Here is a 22,190-nt window from a genome sequence, read left to right on the forward strand (position 1 = left end):
TTCTCAAGTACGTTTTGGCCGGCTATTTATTTGTTGCTCGTTCGCTGGTTGGCCGCTTTGCTGGAATTAATGCGGCAAGCAAGTCACATTCATTGTGAATGCAAAAGGCGTTATTGACCGTTTTTAGAATTACTAATTGAAACGACGCGTTACAACGCGTCTTTTGTTGCTATTACAGGTATTCCTATACTTGTTGTTGTTGCTGCAGTTTGTTATTGTTCTCAAGCTACATAAATACATGAATTTATTTGTTGTTCGCAAAACGCGTACGTTCTTATTGTTGTTAATTTTTTTCCTTCTACAAATATCGTCTGCTTGCCCATTTAATGGTTTACGGTTTTATTCTTCTACGAGTATAGTTGCATTTCTTATTATTTTTGAATAATTGTGGTTTGTTTTTAAAATTACGCTTTGCGACGCCAAAAAGTGATCAGATGAGATATTACTACTCGCTGTACTGAGAAATCGAAAATACTTATCACTCTTAATGAAAAAAATGCAGAAGAGGTGGTCAATATCAGACCCTTAACCGGCTCTCAGCGAATTTGAAAGAATCAGCTGATTGGCTGCCTTAACTGGGGTAATGACAGCGGTTTGGTTACGAAAAAACTGAGATTGTGTTAGTGATATACGAAAAAAATCAACACAGTCTTCGTTCATGTTACGTCGCTGCCGTCTGAACAATACGTGATTAAGTGTGAAATGAATGAACAAAATTCTGTTGCCGCATACCCAGTGACGTGGCAGCCGAAGATACTCGCTCAATTTCGTTTTTCACTATAGCTGAAGGCCAAACTCGGTAATCTATCATCTTGCTTATCACTGTTATTCTATGTACGCACGCCACGTGTGCGAACAGAACACTAATGCTGAAAACAGTGACCGACGTAAACGCAGTCCCCTATCAGCTGTTACGATCAAACTAATGAGAACCCCATGTAAATGAAAAATTCCTTCCTTCCGTATCGTACGATTTTTGAAAATTCCCGTAAAACCCTGTCAGCTGATTGCTCTCTCACCACACAGTGTTGTCAAGCAGTACATTTCGAAATCAATTACAAAATAAACTTAGAAAAATTATAATTTTTATTAAAATAACTTAAAAACGCTGTTGAATAATGTTAATTATAGATAAATGAACTATTTGCATTTGTTGGTTTTTGGCTTGGGTTTATTAAACAATGAAAACATTGTGTAGATACAACCAAACTCATACACACACAAACCGATGTATTGTGTAAATATGTAACTAAAAGAACGCAGTTGTTCTCTACGGGATGAGTTTTGCTCAGTTTTGTGCTCGTTACGGGCTGCGGTAAGGGACTACGTACGTCGGTCACTGTTTTCAGCATAATACCTGAAATCAATAAGGATGGAATACATTCTGTACATGGTGACCTGTAATTGTAATACTATTCGACAACTCTTGTTCAGCGAGTTCTATAAATCTTTTTTGTTTGTTCTATTTACTCATGGTCACCCTGCATTTGTCGCTCAGTGTTATGACTCATTTTTCTTTTATGCTCACTGATGTTATTGCCGTAATCGATATTTTGCGTCTCTGCTGCGTCGTTCAGCAGTAATGTTGTTGTCGTTGTATAACATGACTTTTTGCCACATATCCACGAAATCGTCAATTTTGGTTAAGATTGTTTGATTTGGTTTTTGTTTTTCATTTTAGTTTTTCTATTTACATATTTGATTTTCCTTTGTCTGGGCTCTCCGTAAAATAACTCCATGTCGCGTAAAAATAAGTTACAATGAAAAAAATAAGCATTTGGCATTTCTATTTTTATTAATTAATATTAATTATTAATATTATTTCTATTTTTATTAATGACAACTTCTAGAAAAGATCAAAGTCTTACCATTTTTGGTTAGGCACATAGAAAATATGCAGGAAAGGTGTTTTCGTCCGCCTACGTCTTTTGACTGAAAGACTGACATTAACGCTGTTCATTAGATAATTTAGTACTGCTTTGAATCCTGTGATGCCTTCTACAGCTATCATTTAAGTGGAATGATATCACTTAAAAATTCCTAAATTGCATTTTAGCGCCCTCACCGCCCTCAAAATTATGCAGTAATCGGATATTGGTATAATTTACGGATAGTTTAGTCCAACTTAGTCTAGTGCGAACTGGCCGACGTATCGTATGTGTCCCATAAATAGTAAGTAGCAACACCGTATTTCGGCACAAAATGATCTCTAAAGCTAAATGGCTGTTTCAGAAAATGTCGGCTGTGACCCTTGTAAATGGTTTAATTACGTTGTAGTTGTTTTAGCAGATTACATTTGCAACTTCTTGTGTTTTCGATTTCTGGCAAAAATTTGTGTACAACACCATTATAATTCATAAAAATCGTAAACATCGTTTTGTTTTCTGACTAAAAACGACGTGGTGTTCTTATCTTGCTTCATTCGGAGCTCCCCACTCACTCGCCTAATTTCTGGATTGCGTGTCGTACTCATAAACCTACGCCTCGCCTCCAGTAATGATGCGGTTGATAAATGTTGGGCCAAATTCAGACTTAGAAATCATGTCTTTGGCGTTATAAACACGGTCCCTTTTTTGCCTGAAATTCAGGTCCTTTGCCAGTTTTGCAGCAACACCGTGTCAGACCAAATCATTAATTACAATATCCTGAACGGAATCATGAGCAATGTTCAAGCCCACTGGCAGCTCTCTGTTAGTCAGTTTGCTCTTATTGATCAACTTTTCTTTCACTGTATTGATGTTCTCATCAGTTTTCGATGGCGACGACCTGCCACGTCGTTGGTAATTCTCGATGGACTCAAGTTTTCTTCTGAAGCGTAAATGCCACTCGTAAACGGCTGTTTTCTTTAGAGTATCAAATGCGAGGCTAACCATAGGAAATAAAACAATACAAAGAGTAAAAAACTTCAAATGCTTAGGAGTCTAGCTGAACCACCAATGGGGAAATGTTAATGAAATATGCGGTAGAATAGAAAATGCTATAGCGGCCTTCATAAAGATTAGTAAAATTCTAATGCGCCGGGACTTACCAACTAAGTTAAGAACACGATTTCTTAAAAATCTACATAAGTCGACTAGCATGCCCACTTTTATATGGATACGAAGCCTGGACGATAAAAACTTGAAGCATACGCCGACTAGAAGCCTTCGAAATGTGGTGCTATAGAAAAATGAAGACAGTAAGCTAGACTCTTAAAATATCAAATGACATAATGCTAAGTAGGATGCAAACTTCAAGGAATATAAAGAGAAAAAATTCGCTCATTTCGGACATATAAAAAGATCTACCAAATACGATTTTTTACCACTTCTGTTACGAGCAAAAATTTTAGTACCAAGGAAAATTGGCAGGAAAAAAATGACTTGTCTGGGCAACATCGAAGAGTGGACAGATCTTAGAACAATTTAGAACTAACAGAGAAAGCGAGAAATAGATACAAATTTAATCATTCCCTTGGCAGCCGGTTCTACGTTACCGAAGTCACCTGAATTTATATTCGCCGAAGGAGTGTAACTCCAGCAGCCTTCCCCAATATTTAGGGGCAATGATTATGCTTTTACAACAACAACAAGCCACGATTTTAATGATATCGTTAATAATATGACCTTACAAGATCAAATTATGACGAAGATCAAATTAACTTTAATACATATGTAAACTCAAACATCCGGCATGGATACGGCGACCAAGAAGAAGAATATTCAGAATATAATGGCATATTGAAGGCGCTTAAAATAAGTTTTTAAGCGCATAATTTGGCCTGGGTCATTCCTATTGGTTGTGATAACTTGCAAATTGTGAAGCACTTTGACTAGTATGGAATCAACATAAACGTCATTCGCGACAGCCAACAGGTGTTTCTTGATAACAACAGGCAATTGAAAGACAAATTCACTCTTCTGTCATGAAATTCATCGTCAAATTAAGTCTATAAGTGAAATGTGGCAGCAAACGCAGCCCAATCGATGATTTTCTTGGTAAGAAAAGTGAAGAGGCAGTATTCAATGCTGGCAATTGTTGATTGCTTTGTTGGCCAGGTTGCTAGGTGCATGCGTATGAGGTGTTGCACTTGTTGCCTGCGCAGTTTGTGAAACTCATTATGGCAGCAATATATTTTTGCTGCACAACTCCCTACGACTTGCAGCTTGCTGCTGCAATCACCACCGACTTCATTTCAAATTAACCTCTGCAGCCTTTCAACAATTGGCCCTAAAACGCGCCACACCAACCGCTTCATTGCCTGCCACTAGTTGTTGGTTGCTTGGCTTGGCAGTCTTTGCAGGCTGCCAGCTGAAGGTGCCTAATGCCCGAAGGTTCTCAAAGTTCATCATTAATTTCGTCTGCGTAGCGTCGGCATTAAAAAAACACCAAACAGAATAAAGTATGAAAGAGTATTTAAGTGTGTAAATGTGTATTTTATATGTATGTGTGTGTGTATGTGAAGTCAAAAGCCTGCTATCATTCTGGGGCTTGGACTGCTGCACACTTTTGACAGATTTGTACAGCAGACTTTTGGCGCCTACAGTGTAATAATTCTTATAAGGTTTTTGTTAACCTTTTTTTATAACTTATTTTGTATGCCATAGTTGTTATGCTCGTCTGAATGATATTTGTTGTTTTATAGTTTGTTGCCGTGTTGAATTTTTTATATACAATTTAATTATCTTTTACATACTGACGATGTAAGTTCGTGTGTTTTAAATATTTTAACATAACCGCATATGCAGGCATGTATTTAGGTATTATTGTGGATATGTATGGGTACGTGTTATGTATGGGACGTACTTGACTTTTGCGCATGCGCAGCTTTTTTTGTCCTTTGGGGCATACATCTTTTGACAGCGTTCTTAAAATATTTTCAACAGTCTATCTGTTGGGCAGTTAAATGCCTAAAAAGTTGGGTATTGATGTACCTATTTGTGGCTGTTGTGTGAATTCACACATACATGCATAGATGTGGATATAAGCACAGATATATTTTTCTCCAATTTACGGCTGAAGGTGTTAAGAAATTACGGATACAGTTAAGCGCTTTGAAATGGCCGTTTTGCATGCACTTCAGTAAAGAGATATTTAGAAAAAGAGTTTATTTAAAATAATTAACCGGCCAGTGACTTACAAAAGTGTTCACAAAAACTCGTATTTTTCACAATGCTTATTTTTATTTACTGAAAACAAAAGAGAGAAAACTCTTTTTTGTACAGGGTGGCTGATGAATTTTGCTACATTAAGAAACTCAAATAACTTTTTTTTTAGTGTATGGAATTCATTTATTTTTTTTTTCAAGTTGAAGGTCATTAAATTTTATTAAATGTAGCTTAACTAGTTTTAAAAATAATTGAATTTAAATGCCCCCCATGCTCGTTGACACAAGTGCGGCATCTTAGTAAAAAGTTGTTCATTGCTGCTTTGAGAGTTGCGACAGGAATAGCCGCAATTGTTGCCCGAATGGATTGTTTTAGTTCATCCAAATTTGTTGGTTTTGTTTTATAAACTTCTTGTTTACATAAACCCCACAAGAAAAAGTCAGGTGCAGTAAGGTCAGGCGACCTGGGGGGCCAACGAAATTCGGAGTTTCTTGAAATCAGTTTATTGGGAAATTTTCGTCGCAACTCTGTCATAACAGTCTGGGCTATGTGAGACGTTGCCCCATCTTGTTGAAACCACACAGAGTTGAAAGGAATTCTCTTTCGGCGTAGTTCTGGATAGAAAAATTCTTTCAGCATTTTCAAATAACGGTCTCCAGTAACCGTAACGGTGTGACCATTTTCTTCAAAAAAATAAGGCCCGACAATACAGCGTGAAGAAACCGCACACCACACTGTCACGCGAAGAGGATGCAATTCCGTCTCGTGGAGTATCTGTGGGTTAGAAGTACTCCATATTCGACAATTTTGTTTGTTCACATTGCCGTTTAAATCGAAATGGGCCTCATCAGACATGAAAAGGCAGTTTAACATGTTTTGGTCTTCTTCCACCATTTGCAGGATCTTCTGGCAAAATTCCAAGCGAATCGGCAAGTCTGCTGCATTCAGTTTGTTAACCATTTGAATTTTGTAGGGAAATAGGTCTAAATCTTTGTGCATTATTGTTTGCAAAGACTGTCGGCTGACACCAAGTTGAGCAGATAAGCTTCTTGTTGAAACCCTTGGATTGCTTTGTATAGCTGCAGCTACAGCAGCGATCGTTTCCTCCGTCCGAACTGGTGGGTTTCGATGATAAGGCCTTCTTGCGACTGTTCCTTACTCAGCAAAATTATTCACCAGTCTCATTATGGTCCATCTGCTCGGGGGATCGCCGCCAAACATCCGCCTGTACTCTCTCTGTACCAAAACTACGGACTCCAGTGCGTGATAGCGGCGGACTATCCAAATTCTTGTTTGCGTGTCCCAGTTATCCATTTTAATAAATTTTAAAGATCAATCTGCAAATTAAAACAAAAATGGAACAGTTAACTTAAAAAGAAAAAAAGTTATTAAATTTTTTTTTGGTAGTGGCTTTCATCAGCCACCCTGTATAATTTTTGACTTTCCAATTCTCTAGTGGGGTTGGGATCCATTAGTTTGCGTGGTGAAAAGATTTCAGTGGTCTAGCCGAGATCATACCGTTAACCGGCTCTCACCGAATTTGAAAGAATAAAAAAAAAGAAAAATATCAACGCAGCTGTTCCTCCGTGACCGTTTGAACAATGACTGATTAGACAAGTGTGTAAATACATGTGAAATGAGCGGTCAGAACTCTGCTGCCAAGCCCTCGGTAACGTGACAACCGAAGTTACTAGGTTGTTCAATCAATCTTGCGCTTCAATAAGAAAACACAGTTTTATGGTTTGAAATACACTTTATTATTCAGTATAGTCTTCCTGAACATCAGTACACTTCTGCCAACGATATTCCAATTTATGAATTCCATCTCTGAAGTGAGAATCTGAAAGGGCTGCAAAATGCGCCTCCACAGCTTTTATGACCTCTTAATTTGATGAAAAACTCTTTCCATGAATGAATTTTTAGGGCTGGAAGTAGATGGAAGTTGCTAGGGTCCAAATTTGGTGAATACGATGGATGCTCCAACAATTCGAACTTTAATTCATGGATTTTAGCCATTGTCAAAATGCTCTTGTGACACGGTGCATTGATCGACTTCTGGACACGAACTCGTTTGAGAGTCGAAGAATCTGGTTCACACCACTCCTTAGCCTCTTATTTGATTTAATATCATTGTGATAGACCGAAGTCTCATCCATATTAATGAATCGATGCACAAAATCCATTGCATCCTTTCCAAAATGCTCTAAATGTTGCTGCGTAAGTCGCTGCCGAATGTGGTTTTGTTACATTGTTAGCGAATGCGGCATCCATTGCGCAAACAGCTTTCTGAAACCCAATACTTCAGTCAAAATATTGCTTACAATGTCCCATGAGATACCTAGGGTTTCTACTAAATCTCCTTCAATTACTCGACGGTTTTCCAATACGATATCCTGTATTTTCTCTACGACTTCTGGTGTTGTTGCTGTTTTGAACGTCCTTGACGTGGACCGTCTTCAAGGCTTGTACGACTACGTTTAGTCCTTATTCGATCATAAAACCTTTAAACCTTACAAAAAAAAAATCAATTACGGCAGGATACTTAGCAAACGGGTTACTTCCACCCACAAGCGAGCTTGGCCGACTGAGATGGGCTGCAGATGGACAAAACTGTTGCTACCTGTCATATCCAACGTACTGTCGCAGATCATCCTGTCATTAAGCGCGGAAGGGACTGCAGACAGCTGGTTGGACTGATGACGGGCCACTTTCTGTGGGCAAAGCACCTGGAAAAGTTGGGCATCTCAGACAGTGCACTCTGCTCAGCATGTGGGAGGAGGATGAGACAGCGTACCACTTTCGGTGCATCTGGCCGGCCTTCGCTCGAATCAGGCTTCTTGAGGTCTTTGGCACTTACGTGTTAAGAAGCGACCTCCTTGGCTCCATGGCAACACAAGATCTAGTCAGATTTATTCGGAGGTCGGGTAGAATTAAAGAAAATTAATAAGTGAACCCGAGTGCAGTACAATGGACTTAATGTTAGCTGAGTGGTGTACTTGCTAGTTTCAGCCGACAAAAAAAAATAGCATCGCGAGAATGGCAGTGGACTGGAACCCACAAGCGAGCAGATGACGCTGTCGGCCAAAAACTACTTGGAAAAAGTCGATGTGGCGCGAGCCGAGATGCCGTCATCACATGGAACGGAGCAAAAATAATAGCCCAGAACTGTGTACGATAGAAGAGTCTTGTCGAGGCCCTATGCTTCCGACCGGAGAGAACAAGGAAAAGACATATAAATAAAATATTATAACCGTATGAGTACCACATCATTAAATGGCATTTAATTTTCATAGAGGCAGTGATTTCCCATCCAAAGAGATTTCAATATAGTAAGTACGCATTCACAAATTATATCCAAAGTCTATACGTATTTTCCCTCGCAGCAAATGTAAATATTTTATGTCCTCCATCATAATTACGCCTTCCCGCTAAACAATTCCGGTAGCATTTATTATCGCACGGAAAATTACTTTGTGCCTCTGCTACTGTGCAAATATGATTACACTTAACGCGCTTGTGACTTTATATGGTATCGAGAGCTCGTCTGTCGCAAATCATCTCCATCAAAGTGCCTACTGTTATCTTCCCATACAAAGTAATAAAATGCGTTGCCTTTTCAGGGCTACCCGCTTACAACGACGCAGCCATTATCGTTTCTGTTACACACACACACACACACTAATGCCGTTCAAATAATGATTGGCCGCTATGAAGCGAAGTAGTGAGCATCGCCATTTGGCTTTCCACTTCCCTGCTTTTTGCGCATGCGTACACGTTCTAAGTAAGCACTCCTTTGCTGTCGTTTTCTCCTTTTTTGTTGTTGCTATTAAATGAGCTGGCTGGCTTGTGGTGAAGCTTCTGTGCCGCATCTGATGCATTAGCAGCCGTGTGACAGTGGCAATTGTAGCCTGCCTCATGGCCGTAATATGGTCATAATATCTCAAAGTAGCCATAAATGGCACACACACACAAACCGCACAAATTCTCTATGCCGCGCGCAACCATATTTAGTTTGAGTTATGTTAGAAGAATGCTTTATAGTTAAAATGTTGCCTAGAAAGAGACCCAAGAATTAGTACTTGGTAAAGTTATTTATTTTACAACAAATGCAATTAAGGAATTTCCTTAATAAGTTTGATTGGAAATGTTGTGATTTGGTTAGAACAATGAGAGCCATTAAAAGCCAAATCCATAAGCTGCAAGCTGGGTTTATTCACTGCAATGTGTAATGCGCCTTATATTTGTAGGGATAGAGAAAAAATGTGGCACACTCCCTTGTTTCTGCTCCACGGTTTCAATTGTAAATCTCATAACAAATTTTGCCATTACATTCCTATACATCTACTTTTAGACTGCTAAGACGTGGGTACTTACTCGTTTTTTGCTTTTTTTGCTGGCCTAAATTAGCAAGTACAGCACTCAGCCAACATTAAGTCTATTGTAATGCACTCGGGTTCACTTTTTAATTTTCTTTAAATCTACCCGACCTCCGAAGAAATCTGAGTAGATCTTGTGGTGGCAAGGAGGTCGCTTCTTAACACGTCAGTGGCAAAGACCTAGAAGCCTGATTCGAGCGAAGGCCCGCCAGACGCACAGAAAGGGGTACGCTGACTTATCCATGCATGCTGCATGCTGAGCAGAGTGCACTGTCTGAGATGCCTACATTTTCCATGTGCTTCGCCCACAGAAAGTGGCCCGTCATCAGTCCAACTAACTGTCTGCAGTCCCTTCCGCGCTTAACAACAGGAGTCGGTTGGATATGACAGGTAGCATCAGTTTTGACCATCGGCATCCTCTCTCAGCCTGCCAAGCTCGCTTGTGGATGGAAGTAACCCGTTTGCTAACCGTGACTGCAGAAGGGAGTGGCAGAACGTGCTTCGTGCCAAGCAAGTTAGCCTCAGAGCTCATCCTAGCTTAAGAGCCAGAGGTCCCGTTACCCGCGATACCAACGTGTCCCGGGTCCCATGGACCCATGTTATTGCTCGTACTAACTACGCTTTCGTTTCATCAGCGGCCGTATGAACCGAGATTTTGTCGATTTATATGTATGTGAGCCACCTTGTTTGCAGCTCAAAGCTTAGATGAGTGTCCCGAGCTAGTCAGCTAAGGAAGGAATAATAGTAGCATTTAGTACGGCGGAACTATTCGCCCTGTGGCCCTATGTTTCAACTTGGAACTCTAGGAATCGATGATGATGATGAACTATCCGCTTTAAAAAAAGAACATTCTCTATAATTTGAAGTTCAATACCGCATCGAACTCGCTTATGTTATGATCCCTAAAAATAGTGTTCATCCAAGTCTTATATATATCGTACCCAGGCTTGTCCTTCACAAAAAAATCTACTAACGTTTCCAAAACAAGCATTTGATCGATTTCTGGGTCCTTCAGGTTATCGTTAATATAGGGACATGATTCCCATCTGAGCCATACCTGGTTTTTCGAATCGAGGTACTCTTTTTCTCAAGACAGGAGTTTGTAATGAATACGCTCAAGCTTTACTTAGCTAGTCTAGAAGTAAAAATGTCGCTAAAAGATGAGAATGCACCCAAAGCATTACAGAGATACACTCTTCACAAGAACTATCCGCTGTTTGCGTAGGCGATGGGTTTTAAGTTTAATACATTACATCGACATTGCAGAACCTTTAAAACTACGATAGAAGCACCAAGTTCAGGCATCGGTGGGCATGAAAAGGTTAGACGAACTACTCTTAAAAAGAATTCACTTGGTATCCACAAACGCGCATTGTGGTGTCCAAGAAAGTTGTCGCAAATCCCATCTCTCCAAACCATCCCGATCAGCCCCTCATATTCTCGAAGAAGTGATTTTCCACAAACACACAGGAAGTGCTGAAAGGATTCAAGCTCTTTCTCTTTACGTAGCTCCAAACTTAGCATTCATTTGGCCAATAGTCTACCGCCGCGTTTACACTCTTGTGAGACGTTTCTGATATTAGTTTCTTGCCGAGGGTAAGTTTTGGGTTCTCTGTTTGTTGCGTTTTGCCAAAGTGAACGCGATACTGATTGCCATATTAGTATACCTATTGTTTCAGCCTTGCCCTCAACTTGTGAAAACCGATTGCTCAATAGTGCTTATATGCTTGACGTTGATTCCTCAAGTCCTACCTCGCACACTCATCTGCTTCCTCATTTCGTTAAATTTCTTTCCATGGCCAGAACCCAGTTCGCATTGGCGCTGTATTGTATCGAAGAGATTGCAGTGATCTTCGAAATTTTTGAATACATTTCAAATTAGCCATTGCCTAAAGGGGGAGGGGTTTGAAGGAGCGATGCCCATCATGCCAATTATCTATACAATAGGCTTGAAGACACGTTGCGGTAGTCTTAAATTTTTTTAAAAGCTGCTCTCAAGAATTTTTGTTAGGAGAAATCGCCAGATCCTATTCCGCTGCCCCTTTCCGAACTGTCTTTGAAGATAAATCTCGTAATTTCTTGGAACGATTGAGAACTTTTCTTTATCGAAGTTGTGATTTAAGGTCAATCTCCGTAAGCTGTTAGCCTCAGCATTTACGTTCCACCCCTGATTTTTTTTCGTCAAGACATTTTCTATAGAATTTGGCACTCTAAATCGAAATCTGGCAAAAAAACAAACTCGTCCCATCACGTCAAATTTTCAGGAAAGTAGAGGTGGGATTTGTCGAAAGCTTCTGCTACCTCAGCTACACTATCACGGCAGACGGCGAAGCAGATAAAGATGGCAACTGCTGGCTAAACAAAGCAAGGGCGACGTTCGGGCGAATGAATACGGTATGGGCGAGTTCGCAAATCTTCAGGCGCACTAAACTGTGAATATTCAGCTCTTGTGTGAAGTCAGTATTGTTGTACGGATCTCGCAAGGGAGCAGAGGTCGCGGTCGGCCAAAGATCACTTGGCGAAGGGCGATGTTGTGAAAGCTAGCAGATTCCGACATCACATGGGACGGCGCAAAAACAACAGTCCAGAAGCGTGTACGATAGAAGAGTCTTGTCGAGGCACTATGCTCCCGAACGGAGTGAACAAGGATATAAAAAGAAGGGAGTGAAGGTCACAAAATTTCACCTTTTTTGGCATTGCTGAAGATAGTCAATATACGAGGCTACGAATTTAATATTTTGCGCCCAATAATTAAAACATAGTAAAATAATATGAAAATGGTTTCATTGTTTTTCGAATATTCTCCTTTGAAGACTATACACTTCTGCATTCGCTTGAATCAATTTTAAAAGCACTTTTGCCACTCACAAGTGGATACCTCCAAAACGAGCAAAGGTTTCAGCAGCTTCTTCAGGCGTTGACAAATGTTGATCGCATTTTTTTGTTTTTTGTTGTTTGGGAACAAAAAAATCATTGGGTGCCAAATCAGTGCTATTAGGTGGACAATCCACTCATTCGATATTTTGAGTGCTCAAAAACTCACTTGTGAGAGCCGATACGTGAGAGCTCGCATTGGCTTGGGGAAGGATGAGTTGTTTTCGGCGGATGCTATGATGTTGCACGAACTGAAAGAAACGCATTTAACGCAACGCATTAACAGCTGCGATTTGCTAAACAAACGTAATGAAATAATCCATTTTTAAAACGACTGAGAATTGGCGATGAAAAATGGGTTGTTAACAATGTGGAGCAGGTCAGGTGAACCAACTCAAACAACATCAAAAGCTGATATTCATCAAAAGAAGGCTTTGTTATCAGTTTGGTGGGATTACAAAGGAATTGCCTACTTTGAACTCTTACCACCCAATCGAACGATCATTGAACAACTAATGAAATTAAACAATGCAATTGAAGAAAAGCGGCACGAATTGACAAATCGAAAAACTATTGTATTCCATCATGACAATGCAAGACCACACACATCTTTGGTCACACGGCAAAAATTATTGGAGCTTGGTTGGGATGTTTATCCACATCCACCATATAGTCCTGACCTTGCACCATCTGATTACTTTTTGTTTCGATCTTTACAAAACTCCTTGAATGGTAAAAATTTCAATAATGATGATGATGCCAAATCGTACCTGATTCAGTTTTTTGCTAATAAAAAACCAGAAGCTTTATGAGCGTGGGATTATGATGCTGCCTGAAAGATGGCAAAAGGTCATTGATCAAAATGGGCAATACATTACATAATAAAGTTATTTAGTTCCATGAAAAAATTGTCTTTGATTTGCTAAAAAAATTCGCTATTACTTAGTTGTCAACCCAATATAAAAGGCAAACCTTCTATGGACATACCTCGTCGTTTATTTTCATTATTTATTTATTTTCAATTTTATTCAAATTTATTTATTTTTTATTTATTTCAAACAACAAGTAAAATTCGTTTTCTGGCGCGCGCCAAGCTGATTCTGTTATAAGGTTTTTTTGTTTGTGTTTTACGAATTTTATATTTCTTGTAAGTTTTGTCTTGTCATTGGAAGCAGCGAACATTTCGCATGATTTATATTTCTTAACATATTTATATACTCTATACTTTTATCTACAAAAGTCCACTGCGCTTTGAAAGTTATTGCGTTTTCTGTTTTTGCAACTCTCTATATGGTCATAAATTAGCATTTTTATCTAATATGATTTATTAGCAATTTTATGCGTTCAATATAAATGCAAGCAAATTGGTGATGCAAGTTAACTATCCATGTATGCATGTGTGTATATGCACACATATGTACATACGGCTACGGCATATGCCAAAACACCTATGTATTGGCCAAGTGATCAGTCAAACTCTCAATGGCGGTCGGGTAAATGTTTTATGTGCCCATGCGTTTTGTGTGAAGTCTGGGATTCTGTCAGGCGACTCAATATAATATAATGCAATACATGCACAATACGTACATACATATTGTATGTGTGCATACGGGTGCATTCATATTTATTACTTAGACGCTCGGTGATAAAAGTTTCTCTCTTTTGTCCATTCAGTTTTATTTTTGCTCAGTTGAGTTTTCGCGTGCTTTCCCCACTTTTCCAACGAGTTTACTTCACTTGCAGAGATGATTTTGCGAAGTGTAAAGTGCTATTAAATTGTCATAATTTCGCTTATAAATTTGTCATGGGAACGCATTTAACAGCGATAGTCATCTGACTATGAAAACATGCTTCCAAATGCTTAGACAAGTGATTAAAAAGATTTATTAGTCAATTTTTTAAACGGCACTCTTGAGACTGAAAAAATGACGTTGGGTAAATATTTAAGCTGAACAGAAAGTTAAATAAAAAAATTGAAGAATTACAAAATGCTTAAGTTGATCACTTTTTATAGGCTAAGTAGAATAAAATGAGAAGGAGCATTTCTTTAAGGGGTTAGGGGTAGTCAGAATTTTCAAAAAATGTATAAAATATATAATATCTTAAAAATATTGTGTGAAAATTTGAAGTGAATCCAACAAATACATTTCTGTAAGGATCGAGCTATTTCATCTTTTGGGCGAGATGAATTTTTCAACTCACTGAAAAACGAACAAACAAAGCTCGTGAGTGAAACTTGTTTATGTAAGTTTATGTCACAAATACCAAACTCTGCGATATAAATATTGAATTATAATTAGCTCATTACACGTACAGTGACTCACAGCTTATTTGATGCTGTTAATACTTTTTTAGAAAAAACAAACTGACCCGATGTTTATTAAATTTAATAAAAAAAATGTATATGACTTGTAATAAGATGTGAATGTACTGCTTACCACTGCAGAAAGAACAATAACAAAAACAAAGCTTGCTGAAAAAATATAGAAACAAACAGTTTTCTCATCAAAATATGCTCACAGCTTAAATGATGCATATTTTTACATTATCTCTGAGAATACAATAACGGTGAAATGTATTTTTTTTTTGTTTAGCTTAGCGTCTTAAGGCGACAGATACCTGTAAACGGCCATAATTTCCCTGATTTTAATTAAAATTATTTAAAATGAAGAAGTCAATTATATTTTTCTCAAAATTGGAATACTGTTTATTTATACATTAAAATAATATTTCTTTTATTTATTTTAATCATTTAAAATGGCGGATGTACACTCAATTTTTCCAAAGTCGCAGCGGGGCTTCTCGATTGGCGGGCATTGTAGCATCGGTGTCAGTGACCTGAATACGAAAAATCAAAAATTTTTTTGTTTATTAATATCATAATTTCTATATGAATTAAAAATAATTGAAAAAAAGAAATTCGCGGAATAAAATGCTTAAAAAAAATGAATTTTGGGGGGAATTTTTCTACTATTTTTGCTTCGAAAAAATTATTTTTTCGAAAAATTTTGGAAAACTTGAAACATATCGAAAGTTATATCATAAAAAAGATATGTGCAAAATTTCAGGGAGATCTGTCAATAACTTTTCGAGTTATTGCGTACGCCAATTCGAAAATTATAGTTTTGAGAAAAACGCGTCTAAAGTTTGAATGCATGAAAATAATTCTCCCAGCGCTCGAACGCAAAGTATAGAGTCGTCACGATTGACGATCTATAATATAAGAAATACTTAAATTTAGGTTCTAAAAGTTTTTTGACCTATTCTTAAAGGATTATATTAACATTTTATGAAACAAAAAATTTTTTTTTTCGAAATTTTACAGGTATCTGTTCCCTTAAGTCATTCTCAAAAAATTTGTGTAAAGAAGAGTTGAAAAAATTTAAATTTTTTAAAATGGGAAGACAAAGGGAAGACGTTATTTGTCATTATAAATAGGGCAAAAGCCAACGAAAAATTGCAGAAATTGTTGCTATTAGTTCCTCAACTGTCCAGCACATTATAGAAAGGTTTCACCATGAAAACAGGATAGACGATAAGGGCAGATCTGCGCCAAATAAAATACTTACTGATGCAGATAAGAAGTGGATTGTTCCCAAAGTTAAAGAAAAATCCGAAGAAAATTTTCATGGAAGCACTGCCCGAAATAAGCCGTTGATTAATGGTCACAATAGAAAACAAATAATAGAGTTTTGCAGACAACATTTGAACAAAGACATTTCATTCTGGAAGCCCTTTGTTTTTGCGGATGAAAGCAAATTTAACCTTTTCAGGTCTGATGGGAATCCTGCGTTTGGAGAAAACTAAACACCGCACTTCAGCCATGTAATTTGCGCTCTATAGTTAAACAGGGCGGGGGCAGTGTGATGGTATGGGGTTGCATGTCCTATTCAGGCGTCGGATATTTAACATTTATCGAAGGAAACATGAATAAAGAGATGTATCTGGATCTGCTAAAAGATAATTTAGTACAAAGTGCGGATAAAATGGGCATTAGGGATTCGTTTAGATTCTACCAAGACAACGATTCCAACGTATGGCATACGTCTGGTATTGTAAAAACTTGGCTTATCTGGAACTGCCCATATGTGGTACAGACACCTGCATAGTCAAGGTCTCAATGTTATTGAGAATTTGTGGTCAGTGCTGGAAAATAAAAATAAGAAACCATAATATTTCCAATGCTTCTGGTCTGAAACGGACACTGCAGGATGAATGGAATAAAATTAGTTCCGATTATACAGCAAAACTTGTAGAATCTATGAATTTCCGATTAAAAATGTTCTGAATCAAAAGGGATACCCCACTAAGTATCGAAATATTAATGTGTTTATGTTTTTTGGATACTTTTAATTTAGTACATCATTTAAGCTGTGACCTCAAAACTGTAACTGAATTATTTTAATTTGCCATATCTTTCTTATGAAGAAAATTATTTTTTTTTTATTTTTTGTTAATAAATAAAACATGTTATAATATTTAACAATAAAAAAATATATAAGATTATATATATATTACCATAAAATATATTTGATACTTTAATCATTTTTTTTGTTTTTGCTGCGTCAAATAAGCTGTGAGTCACTGTGGTGTTGCAAATTGCCATATAAAAATCCTCGTATTAATATTATATATTTAAAATTTTAGCAGCAGAACTGCTCCCATAGCAGGCCTGTAAAATTTATATTTTCTTTTCTGAGGATGTTTTCCCAGAATTTTGCACTCTGACCCAGCAAAGTTTTTTGTTTGATGTAACTGCATCGAGGTTCCTCTCTGCCGTCGAGGTTCCTTTTCCATATTTCTATAATTTTAGTAGCTCTCGTCGCTCCTCAATTAACATTTTCCCGTAATTTGAAGAAAAAAACTTGATTGAGAGAAACCCATTGAATGGTTCGCCATACGCCATCTGCGTACTGCCTTCAGTTAATTGCCCTCTTCCGGTTTATTTTTTATTCTAACCTGTTTCCTTGTTCGTCGCTCCATAACAGCAGTAACCTCGTTGAGTTGCGATTAAACCAACTCCTTCCAACTCATCAATATTTCTTTCAAACTTTGCTTTTCCATTTATGCATTTTCTTTGAGCACACGTCCATGCCGTTTTGTCCTTTTCCAGGCAATTCATTAATCTTTTCAAAATCAATATCCATCCATTATCGGCACACAAATTTGGACTTTTACATTCTACTCATTTGCATTTTAATACAAAATTTTTCGCACTTTAAAAGTTATGTTATTTACGTTAAACGCAAAATAGCGAATTATAATTTATTGCCCATAACTCACATAAACTACAACTTAAAAAAAACTGTTTATAATTGACTAGTATTTGTACGGCGATTATTTAAACGCTAAATGTGAGCTTAAATACAGCATTTACAGTGCTGTGAAAAATCTTAGTAACCTTTTGTTCTCTTAGATCCCAGAGATGTACGGATGAATGAAAATGAGGTTTGCACTTCGACTTTATCGTCTTGTTGTGCCCTCAAACTCATCCAAACATAGTTCCCTTAAGGGGTTATACGCAGTTATGACTTTCAAAAAAATCGATTTTTTTTATTGCATTTTTGTAATGTACATATATTCAAAAGTATCCGCACGAAATTTCGAAAATTTAACAGAGACTACTCAAATTCAAGAGTTCGCCGTAAATACAGGACGAGTATTGAATTTGTGTGAATTGTGTAGACTTTGGATTGGAAAAGTGGTTGGATCGATGGTCCATTCGTTGGCAATTTAAAGTTAATACAACTCGCATCATCTGCAGTATTCACTTTCGCTAACAAGAAAAAACGCATAAATCTTCCACGAAATCTCGCTCTGGAACTCTAAAAGGGTCAGAGAAGATGTTGTAGTCGTACTTTGGTAGTCCGAAGTAGTACTTTTTGATAAGAGATCTTCTCTGTTGGATTTCAAGGTTTACAGGCCCAGGAAACGTGCTGTTTTGACAAGTTGGATCCAGAGGGAGAGGGGTGTTAGGTGAGGGGGTATGTGAATAGGTGGTTAGTATTGTGCTACTATATCCCGACCGCAATTGAGCCAAACTTAACATTCTTGGTGCTTTTTCGTGTTGATTTCCAAGTAAACGAGATCCTCTATAACTTCAAAATGGCAACTGTCAACAGTGGCGTTATCGCGAAGGTATGAATGCATGGATTGTTTGTTTGATGACAGCGGTCACTAGGATTCCTGTTCTTGTTCAACTGCAACTTCCTCGCTGCGCAGCTTTATCCAGTTTAGAAAAGGCAGTACAAACGGAGTAACGCGCTGAGACCGTTGATATTATCGTCGGCACCCGAAAATAATTGTACGCTCTCGTTCCTACGACAGTTAGTTCTACGACACCGGAACGACCCGACTTTATATCCGACCAAAGGATGGCACTCGGGGAGCATACCCCGTATGTAAGTATGGGGAATGTTTATGCTGCTACAACAACACAATCAATTACACGCTCTTTCGAAATATGGCACCAGAGCTATTTCTCCCTGCAGCTCGTTTAATCATTTCCAATATTTGATTAAAAAAGTAATTTTAGGGATTTACTCTGTGTGAAATTGCGCTTGACATCAATCAGTTCGGAGAAGTCTTTCACACAAGATGGTATTCTGTGTGGCATTGCTCAACTAAATTTTCCACAACCGCATTAGTTTTGTGGGGATGCAAAATTCGCACAGCATGGAACTTGTACCGTAAACGGCTTAAAATTAAGAGGTTACATGGGTTTCGTTGGTTCAAAAAATCGATTTATTTTTTTTTTGCTTATTAATTTCTACAACTTCTGAGGAATATTATCCAAAATTTTCAAGTCGATCTGAGTAATAAATTCGGAGATACAGCCTTTGGAATGTGTGCGCTCCATGCCACTTTTATTGTTACTCAAACTTTAAACGCGTTTTTCTCGGAACAGTGTTTTCAAAGTCGGTTGTCAAATTTTCTCGAAAACTACTCAACCGATCTTGATGAAATTTTACACAGGTGTACGAAATACAATACGAACGAAGGATTTTTTTTTTCAATTACAACTATTTAAAAAAAAAAAAAAATGTCAAGCAAATTTGACCGAAATTTTAATTTTTTTGCAAAAATGTCTGCTAAAATTTCAATTTTTTTTCTTTCCTTCGTTCAAGCACGAGTTTATGGTCTTAACTAAAATACTTATTTTTGTTTTTTCATTTTTGATGAGCCTGCAGGAGTTATGCTGACAACGCGGACGCACCTTTTTTTCGAGGGGTCACCGGAAATGACGGCACAATGGAGGAGTTTTAATTTAATTTTTTTTGTTTTTGTTTTTTTTTTTTGAAAATTTCACAAATTATTTAAATATGAATCTATAAGACAGAAAAAAGTTTGAATTAAATAAATAGTTTTTTACATAGAAAAAAAAATATTGAAAATAGGCCTTTTTTTACCCGACGAAACCCATGTAACCCCTTAACAATGAGGCGCCTCGGCTCATCTTCGCATGCCTTTTCCAATATGTGGAGTACTGTGAATATCTGGTCGTTGATAGATTTATTAGCTCTAAAGTTAGCGATATTAAGAGATAGTAGGGTCAACCCTATGTAGAATGGTTCCGTATGTAAAAGTCTACGCAAGTATACTTGAAAGTGGACAGGACAATTATTCTAATTATTACAGGACACAACCCATGAGATCAGCATATGACCACCATTGGAGACCCGATTTGCACTTCTTGCTTGGAGGAGGCGGAAAGCATTGACCTTTTTCTCTGTGAGTGTCCTGCCTTTGCTAGAGCAACGCCACGAATTTTGAGTTCGATATCATGAGAATGATTAAAATTCGTTCTCTCAAATTGGAGGATATTTTCAGATTTGCCAAAGAATCTGGAAAATTCTGACAGAACCTAGCTAGCTCTGTCTCTCTCTATTCTATCCTATTTTGTCTCTCTGCTACTGCTCTTCTTTCCTCCTGGACTATCAACCCTTTTACTTTCCAGAGCTTGGAATACAATGGGCTTTTTAGCCTGAGTGTTTTGGGAGTTTACCACCATTCTTCTGGTGCTTCTTGGCTCGCCTTTTTTAAATTTCAATTTCAAAGCTCTCTAGTAAGGCCTACTGCGGTTTAGCACAATACTGTAAATGCAATGTACTTAATTTATTTGTACTGGACGATTACGTAGTTGTTTTGCGTTTAAGCGCGTGCTTTCTAACCACCACAAAATACATACGTACGTACTTACATATTTGTAGTATAGTGCAGTATATTAACTGCGTCATTAACATGTTTACCACCATCACAAACATCCATCCTTTACATATTTTGATTGTAACCGCAATTGCTCAAGCTGCTGCAGCCTCTAAAGTGCTTGCGCTTGCCAAGTGGTTAGTCGCTTGATTTGTCTTTAATACAATGTTAGTTAGTTAAGTTGGTCTACTTAGTTGTTGTTATTGGGTTATTGCAACTGCTGTACAGGCTACAAGCCATAGCTGGCTACCAGTCTGTCAGCCCACTTGGCAAAGTGGTTTTAGCTGTTTTCTGTTTGCTGTGGCTTGCATACAAACTGACAATGATTTACGGACATAATCAATGTTAATTTGATCAATTTTCATTGATGCTCGTACATGACATTTTTGTTGTCATTTAACAAAACAAGCGGCGATCGAATGAGTCAGTCTCGTTGTAATGCATATCAAAATGGAATAATTAACATTTAAAAAGGATATTGAATTACTTGCCTCAGGTGATTTTATGATGGCAGGGTGATAAATGTTGTTGTTTTTTTATTGAACAAAAAAACAAAAACACTAGAAAATATTAATTGAACAAAAAAAATATTAGAAAACTAAAAAAAATCGCATTGCATCGGCCGGGAATCGAACCCGGGCCGCCCGCGTGGCAGGCGAGCATTCTACCACTGAACCACCGATGCTATATATTTTATATACCGTTATTCAACAGCTGTTAATAAAAGAGTGAGGTAGCAACAAATAGGAAGTAGGCAAAAGCAACATATTTAACACACGCACAGTGAAGACGTTGCTGTTGTTGCTAGCAGCTAATCTAAAAATAGATATTTTAATTATCGCTACGAACAGCGCTTATTGCGTGTGAAGAGAGATGGGGTTGGCTGTTATTCCTGTGCAGAAATTGTTGGTAGTAATTATGTTATAAGTGTATGTATGTACAGGGTGTCCGGTGGCAGCATTAAGTTTTAAATTTAAAGTTTCTCCCTAAACGCTGAATGTATGAGCGGGAGAGGATCGCGTTAGCTTTGTTATGCGTGCGGGTCATTTAAGCTGCAATTAGTGGTGCTGTACCTCAGCCATCACCGTAATCATAGCAATCAGCTGTTCTGAAAAAACATATGTGCATCTCTGTAAACGATTATAGGTGCCGCACCATAACGCCATAACCGTAACCGTAGCCCTAGGTATCTATTGAACTTTGGTTTTCCCCCATACCTGTGAGAAGCTGTTTTACTTTTCTTTACATTTTTTTAGATATTTGAGATAAAAATTTGAATATTAGAATATGAGGGATGAAAAATTAATTGACTTAGTGGAAAATTATCCGTGTTTTTACGACAAAATCCAAATGCTGCCATTAATTATATTTCAATATCAGCTGTTTAGGGTTACGGCTTGACTAATCGACAAATACTGCAATGTTGCGGATAAAGTTATGATAACGGCTATAACGTTATGGCTACGGCACCACTAATTGCAGGTTTAGTCACGATGCGGCAGTGAACGGGTGAACAACGAACGTTCGCAATCGAAACGTATTTCAAAGTCGTGGCCAATATTCGACATTTACGTGAAGCCCCAAATAAAAATTTGATTTGTTGATGGGTGCGAAGGTTCTGGGCAGCAAGCTCGGTGGAAAACAGTCT

General features: G+C 37.8%; 1 non-coding gene across 1 annotated transcript; it reads right to left on the bottom strand.

Moving 5' to 3' along the window:
• Positions 1-21,156: 21,156 nt before the first annotated feature.
• On the bottom strand, positions 21,157-21,227 carry Trnag-gcc (transfer RNA glycine (anticodon GCC)). The gene has a single exon. It is a non-coding gene; the product is annotated as a tRNA-Gly (tRNA).
• Between the last annotated feature and the right edge of the window lie 963 nt (positions 21,228-22,190).

The sequence above is a fragment of the Anastrepha ludens genome, chromosome 5 (genome assembly GCF_028408465.1).
Source record: "Anastrepha ludens isolate Willacy chromosome 5, idAnaLude1.1, whole genome shotgun sequence".
NCBI lineage: Eukaryota > Metazoa > Arthropoda > Insecta > Diptera > Tephritidae > Anastrepha > Anastrepha ludens.